The sequence below is a fragment of the Mesoplodon mirus genome, assembly GCF_964341445.2.
Source record: "Mesoplodon mirus genome assembly, chromosome: 14".
Lineage (NCBI taxonomy): Eukaryota > Metazoa > Chordata > Mammalia > Artiodactyla > Ziphiidae > Mesoplodon > Mesoplodon mirus.
This window is the reverse complement of record NC_138990.1, coordinates 15,211,764-15,220,211: the sequence shown is the minus strand read 5'-3', so window position 1 is coordinate 15,220,211 and position 8,448 is coordinate 15,211,764.

The following is an 8,448-nucleotide window of genomic DNA, read 5'->3' as shown; positions in this document are numbered from 1 at the left end:
TGGGGGAAGCCTATGAGGATGGTGGGAGTTAGAATGCTCTCCTTGTAAATGTCCTCCATGCCAACAGTGCATTCCATAATCCACATGTGGCAATAAATCAGCCCAGGCAGATCAGTGAGCCAATTTCCTGATTCCCAAACCTTATTGGCTCCTAGCCCGACCCAGAAAGGGAGACTGCCTTTCAGATCTTCATTTCCAAGTGCCCAAACAACTGCCAAGTCACCAAATACCTGTAGAGCCTTCAGCAACCAGCTCATCTTGCTAGCCTCAGGGCCTTTATCTTTAAACTGAGGGAACTGGATCAGATAATTAGGTTCTATCCTAATTTAAATTCTTTGATCTACGATTCTTTCTGGACAACCAAGGGAGGAAGGTAAAGGCAAGACCAGCAAGACCAGAGGTAGTGGGCATCAGTGGTTCTGGTCTGTTCAGCTTCCTTCCCCTCCTTCAGCAAATGGCACCTCCCTTTCCTCTGGGAACCTGTCCCACCTCCATTTTCATGGGTTCTAGTGGGGATGGGCAACTGACCAGGCCTGGACAAAAGTACCCCAGGCCACAGCCATTGACCTACGGTGGGTAGGACACCAAGAAGGGCCAATCAGGAGCCTGGGTTTTTATATAAGGGGAGGGTCCCTACATGGAGGTAATAGAAGCCTCAAACTGTCTGTTACTAGGTCCCCTCCCCCTGCTGAGGGCAGTATTTCTGTTCAGCTTCACCACAGCACTAAAAAGGGGGAACCATTAGTCATCTCCTTTCACAGATGAGAAAAGGGATATTTGGAAAGCTGAAGAAACCTGCTCAGGGACTTCCCTGGCAATCCAGTGGTTAGGACTCCGCACTTCCACTGCAGGGGGCACGGGTTGGATCCCTGGTCAGGGAACTAAGATTCCTGCATGCTGCACAGCACAGCACTCGCTAAAAAATAAAGAAAGAAACCTGCTCAGGATCACACAGAAATGGATTTCGATACTGTTCCAACCTGTCTGGACTCCAAACCTTCTTAGCCCTCCTGCATGCGCTACCCAGCTGAGGACTAGGGTTCCAGGAACAGATCTGTAATTGGCTGACTGGGGAATTTCAGTTGAGTGGGGACTTAATACGACATGGTTTTATTTCTTTTCTAATCAGGGCTTTTAACCAATCTCTGTCAAATTTCCCCCTTCCAGCCCTCCTTGAGGTCTCTGGTGGGTCCACCATCTTTAGTGTGACGTTTAGTATCAGGAATCCAGTCAGGTCCATTAACAACTGCCATCTCATTTCTGACTTACGTCACCTGTGCCCCCTCCCTGTCATCCTTCTCCAGGCGTGGGGTACAGGGTCTGCTCCACGGACTTGGAGTGGGGAAGGGCCTTGGTCAGCCTTTCAATCCTCCAATCACTGCAGCCAGTTTGGGGTGAGTGTGTATGTGTGTATCTGGTGTCAAGTGGAGGGAGTTACTTCATTCTTCCTCTTCAGTGTCAAACTTCTCCAGCACTGGGGCCTGGTAGGGCAAGGGGGCAAGGGGAAGGGCAATTTCTCTTTACTTAACCTCCCACAGATTAGACCCCCTCCCCTTTATGGCTGTTGCTGCTTGACTGAGTGTGGCTTGTGTCCAGTTATTGGTTTCTTATAGGGGGAGGTTTAGCTCAGCTTCTGTTGGGACTCCTTGCCCCCAGCTTCTTGCTGTTGGGGTTACCTTGGCCTGGCAGACAGCCCCTCTTGAGTCCACCCAATGGATGCTGTAGAGACCACTCCACTGATGACCCCTCTCTCTGCTTCAGGTCTTCAGTTCTCTCCTCCCTTTGCTCTAGGAGTCACAGGGCAGAACAGCAAGTCTGGTGCTTATGGTGGTATAAGATGCCAGTCCCTCTTCTTGCAGGAGCCCCCAAGTTTTCTTAGAGCACCCCCTTCACCTGAGTTTGAAAAGTATGTTAGTTACCTATTGCTGCATAGCAAATTATCCCCAGAAGTTAGTTGCTTAAAATAGTAAACATTTATCATGTCATAGATTTTTAGGGTCAGGAATTAGGAAGCACTTTATTTTATTTTATATTTTTAAATAAATTTATTTATTTTATTTATTTATTTTTGGCTGCCTTGGGTCTTCGTTCCTGCGCGTGGGCTTTCTCTAGTTGCAGCGAGCGGGGGCTACTCTTCGTTGCGATGGGTGGGCTTCTCATTTCTGTGGCTTCTATTGTTGAGGGGCACAGGCTCTAGGCGCGTGGGCTACAGTAGCTGCAGCACGCGGGCTCAGTAGTTGTGGCTCGCAGGCTCGAGAGCACAGGCTCAGTAGTTGTGACGCACAGTCTTAGTTGCTCCGTGGCATGTGGGATCTTCCCAGACCAGGGATCAAACCCATGTCCCCTGCATTGGCAGGCAGATTCTCAACCACTGTGCCACCAGGGAAGCCCCGAGGAAGCAGTTTAGCTGGGTGGTTCTGGCTTAGAGTCTCATGAGTTGGAATCAAGACATTAGCTGTGGCTTCAGTCATCTGAAGGCTTGACTGAGGATGGAAGATCCATTTCCAAACTCGCTCACATGGCTGTTGGCAGGAGGCTTCAGTTCTTTTTCATGTGCCCTTGTCCACAGCACTGCTCACAACATGGCAGCTGGCTTTCCCCAGAGTAAGTAATTCAAGAGAGAGCAAGACAATGTAGAAACCATGATGTCTTTTATGATCTAGCCTTAGAAGTGACATATCACCAGTTCTTTCCGATTCTATTGGCTATATGTACCAAAACTGACGCACTATGGGAGGGGGTTATCCAAGGCATGAGTAGCAGGTGTCATGGACTACTGGGGGCCATTTGGAGGCTGGCTGTCACAGGAGGTGAGGGAAAATCCTCTACTGAATACTGATCAACTAACAAACGTCCCCCAACCCTGACCCCCAACAGCTTCTCTTAAAAATTGGGAATACGGTCTTACTGGGTTAATGGTTAGGGTTGGAGAGCCTGTTCTCTGCTTAGAAGTCCAATAGACACATAAAGCCATCATCACCAAAATTAAAATATTGATTTTTCCTTCAAAACATATATCTCTCATAATTTCCCTTCTATCAGTATATGGCAATTCCACCTTTCCAGTTGCTGTGGCCAAAAATCCAGGGTCATCCTACTCATCTTTTTCTCTTATGTCTCTGTCTGATCCATCAGCAAATCCTGTTGGCTCTACCTTGAAAATACATCTAGAATCTAGGTACCTCTCTCCACTTCGGCTGCCACCACCCAGACTCCAGGCACCTTCCTTTAGCACCGATATAGCCTCCTACCTGGCCTCCTTATTCCTATCCTTTCCCTCCCACATTCTGTTCTCAAGGCAACAGCCAGAGTGATTTTTTTTTCTTTTTTTTTTCTGGCCGCACCACATGGCTTGTGGGATCTCCGTTCCCCTGACCAGGGATTGAACCCCTGCCACAGCAGTGAAAGCCTGGAATCCTAACCACTAGGCCACCAGGGAACTCCCCAGAGTAATCTTTTAAAAACATAAATTATAAACCTCTTCTGATCCAAACCTTCCAGAAGCTCAGTTTCTTTTAAAGTAAGAGCTAAACTCCTGACATTGGCCTATACACTAAAGAGTTTTGTCTTAATCCTATCAGGGAGGAACAAAGATTCTTATTGGGGAAGTGATGTAATGGAAACTAAAATTAGGTCAGTGTATTGGGGAAATGGGGTGGGAGTGAGTCCAGCAAAGAAGCTGCCATTGTAATTCAGATGTGAAGGGATAGGTAACAATTAATAAAAGTGACCTCCCATTTATTCAGTGCTATGTGCCAAACACTGTGCTTTCCACACCTTTCCTCATTTAAATATTTATAGCAATTTTGTGAGGTAGGTGTTATTATTATTCTCCTTTTACAGGTAGAAAAACCAGGTCCCAAAGAGGTTACATAACTTGTCCAAGGTCATACAACTAGGCAAGGTCAACAGAGCCATGTATTGAAACCCAAACCTGTGTACTGCCAATGCTTTCCAAGCTGTCATTTTCATCGACAAATGTTGAAACCCAGGGACATCATAAGAGTTTTCATTACAGAAAATAGAAATCTTTATTATAAAACATCCGTGTATGAGCCTAGTTGTTTAAAGAAATTCCAAGTGGAATATGATTTAAAGAAATAAAGCCATGTCTTTATAATTGGGCTTCTTACACATTAATCTTCAGTTTTTGTCTTTTAGTGTGTAGTCTAACCTTGACTTCTTGGCTCTCTCTCAGAGCCAACAACCCTCCATCTGACTTTGGAAATAGCCATCATCAGGCTGGCTTAAGACTTCGGGCCAGGTTAATTTCCGAAGCCACAGGATGGCTTCCTTTGACTCCATGGCATCCACTCATCCTGAAGAGCCTGCCATTCCTGGCAGAGATGGGCTCTGAATTCTCTGCACAGAATGAGAATTTCCATCCTCATCCACCCCCTCCCAGGGCTTCTGTCATAGCTGTAGCTCAGCTGTATCCATGCACTTCTCTACACATCGAACTCCTGGAGAGCTCAGGGCTCCTCCATCTGTTCATCTTCCACAGGAAGAAGGAGAGTGAGGAGAATTATACCCAACAAAGCCTTTACTTAGCTGTTTGACCTTCAAAGCTATAGCTTGTTGTATTTCTAATTAGAAACCCCAGTGATAAGATTTGCACATTACACACTTCCACTCTGCACCCCAGATCCCCAAACAATATCCTCAAATAAGCCAGGGGTTTCTACTTCATTTATAAAACTACTTCTAACAGGTACTGTCTTTCAAAGGGACCAAACCCACTTTCCCAGAACACAGTCCAGAACACAAGTGAGCAAGCCATAGCAAAGCTTTACAAACAATACTAATCTGTATACTTATAGAAGTCTTTAGAGTCAGCAAGGTGCATGTGCATCCTTTATACATTCTTTGGTTTAATGCTGTCAACAATCAAGTGTGGTAGGTTTCATCACACCGAATTTACAGGTAGAGAATTTGAGGTTCAGAGAGATTATGTAATTTGCCCAAGGTCATACAGTAGAGCTGGGTTTCAAAATGGCAGATGTTTTCATCCCAACTCAAACATGCCAGACTTCTCCTCCCCCCACCCCCATTCTGTAATTCTTGGTGACGCTTATATCCCAGCTCTGTGACAAGCAGGCATCTGGATGCCTAGAGGCAGTCCCTAATTCGTAAGAGTTCTCCCACTTCATCCAGCCATCACAGATCTAAGATCTGATCCTTAGGATATTGGTTTTTATTAATTCACTGATGGATTAACAGATTGGAGAAGGTAAGTCACACTAACTAAGCAAGTAACTAAGTGATAAACCCAAATATGAATTTCTTAACTAATACTGTGGCTTGTTGGGAGGTCAGAATTTGTAAGTTGCCACTGGAAAAGAGTTGGCCAGTTAGTGTTGGAGCTACTGTCCCTTGCTATGCTCCAAGTTCTGCTGGGAGAACTGGAAATGGAGGGGGGTGGGGCCAGGTCAGCTGCAACTTTAGGGCTGAAGATGGGCCCAACCCCAAGGCTCAACCTGGATCTCTGAGGAGGGAGGAATGGTCTACCTGGTTTGGGGAGGGCTGATGTTAGGTCCTGCTTTGTGTCCTAGGTTTGGATGAGGGTAGATTTAAATAGACTATCAAGGTTTAGAACTGAAGGGTGGTACTAACGCAATATTGTAAATCAACTATACTTCAATTAAAAAAAGGGGGGGGGGGAATTGTAGGGTGGAAGGGAGGGGAAGGATGGGGCCAAGATTCTACCTTGGAACCTCTTTCATGGGGTGGGGAGCATCAGGCTTTTAGGTGCTCCTGTTTGACCTTGAAGACAGTAGAGTAGGAATCAACCAGAACTCTAGAATTCACAGCTCACTTTGCACACGAATGGCCCCCACCTTGGAGCTATGCAGCCCTAGATTGTGACTCCCTGGAGAAAAAGAGGGATATTAGGCAGCTGAAAGGGTGGTTGGTCAAGACCTGACCCAGCTTTCAGAGGTGCCTCTATGTGTGTGTAGGGCAGTGCTGGAGGGGGGCAGGGCTCCTTTTTCTCTTTCTTCCACCTCCCCTCAACCCCTTGACATGTTGGACTTTATCTGAACCTTGTACTTCTGGAAAGCAGCTACAGTCAAGAAATGCCTCCCCTGCTTTGTGTCCCCCCTCACCCCATTTTGAGTTCTGAAAATAGCCAACTTCAAAGGACTCTCCTGTTCTAGAATATTCCAAGATAAGACTCCCTTCCACCCTTCCTCACTGACTCAGATAAGACCCTCTCCAGCCTTCCTCACGATGACTCCCTTGTTTACCTGCCTCTATAAAACCCCAGTTCTTCCTTTTCTTTGATGCATTCCTCATTAGTGAGCATTCTCCCTTTTGCAACAGTCTGATTTATTGTCCTGTGCATTTTGTCTTTCACACCCTTCTCTTTTATTCCCTTTTTATTCATTGTAATGAGTTTCATAATGAGACATCTCCTGACATAATCTACCAAAAATCAAGCTCACGGGCTGCACAGCAATATGAATGTACTTAATGCCTCTGAACTGTATACTTAAAATGGTAAACTTTATGTTATGTATATTTTACCACAGTAAAAAAATTCCAGCTGCTAGAGAAATACAATGAAAATAATTTTATTCAAAGCAATGAGAATCCCTACTATGTGCTGGGTGATGGGTTAGGGAGTGGGGAAGTGGGTGGGGCCTGGGGTAGGAGATGAGTAAGATCTGCTCCCTGTGGTCCAGGAGCTCTCAGACTTGCTGGGGAAACAAACACATAATCTGCTAATTGAGCACCATAATTCAGAATGACACCCATTGTAATAGACATGTGTACAGCCTGATTTGACTCAGGCTGAGCAGGGCCTTGAATGTTACACTAAGGAGTTTGGATTTTATCCTGTGGTAATTGGGAGGCATGCATGGTTTTAAAGCCAGGGTATGACATGGATAGATGTATTCAATTCCTAATGTCTTATCACCAGTCATCTGCTTTGTGTGGAGTGTGTAAAAGATCAATAGCTGTGACAGCTTTAATTTTAAAAAGTTGATCCCCCATAAAACAGGCTCATAGTCATATATCTCCTATTAAATATATTTATGCTCAGGAAAGAAGGATTTAACTTTGGTCAAGTCTATTGGGAAGACAGAGACACAGAGCTGGCAAGTACTGTGTAAGAAATGTGCTTGGGAACACTGAGAGCTCAGAGTGGGGCACTGCCCGCTGGCTGAGGGAGTCAGGGAAGGCCTCCAGGAGAAAGTGGGCTGGGGCAAAGGAGAGGGAACAGGGGAAACTGGAGCATATAGACAAGGAAGCGGGCTGTGGGCCAGATGGCAGATGGCTTTGTGTGCTAGGTTGAGGGGCCTGAATCTCTTCCCCACAGGTGATGGTGAGCCATACTGGGCTCTGTTAATAATCATGGTGATGCTGCTGACACTCTAGTGCTTACTACATGGCAGACACTACTCTAAGGAGTAAGAGCTTTACCCGTATGGACTTAATTAACCCTGACACTCAGGAAAGTGCATGGGTAGATGGTTTAGATCACTTGGATGGCCATGTGGATAATGGTGGCCAGAACAACAGTTGGGACACTTGTTGTGGTTCAGGGGAAAGACAAAGGGAGGGATGGAACGGATGTGATGGCTTTGAGAAATAATGAGGGATAAAACCATCAAGACATGATTATTTACTGTTTCGGTGGTGGAATTGCTGAGAAAGAGAATGGAAGCTGGGATGAATCTCACTTTTTTGGCTTCGGGGCCCGGATGTATTATTGCACCAACGGGTAAAGGATTGATTACTCTGTTCCATTTCTCAGAGGACTCGCTGAAGTCGCCCAGTGCCTCCTACTCCCTCACGAGTAATTTAGAAGTTAGTTTAATTTCCAAACATTTGGAGATTTCTCAGAAATCTTTCTGTTATTCATTTCTAGTCTAATACTGTAATGATAGGAGAACATCCTTTATGTGCTTTCAATTCTTTTAAATTTGTGCAGGTTTGGGTTTTTTTGGTTCAGATTATCTTGGGAAATGTTTCTTTTGCAACCGAAGAAAATGTGTCTTCTGCTGTTGTTGGCTGGAATTTCTATAAATGTCATCAGGTCAAGTTGTTTGATAGTGCTCTTCAAGTCTTTTATAAATTTGATAATTTTCCTGGTAATTTTCCGACTACTTGAGTTGTGAAGTTGTCTATTTCTCCCTTCAGTTCTATAGATCAGTTGATAGATCCGCACGGTCAGGAGAGTACTATGGCAGAGAGGCTAGAACGTTTGCGTGGAACTGGAAGAAACATTTTATCTCTTTAAATTTACTCTAGAATGTATAGACGAAATGGAAATCACTACGTACCTCAGCAGGCCTAGTGGCACTCAGGACTAATGCAAATAAGGGAATCGAGGCATTCGGCCGCGCCCCTTTCCTGAGTTGGCAAGGCAAACTGGTACTCAAGCCAGCCAATCGGTGAAATGCTCACCTGTGGGGGCGGGGACTCGACGAGAGCCAATAGGAC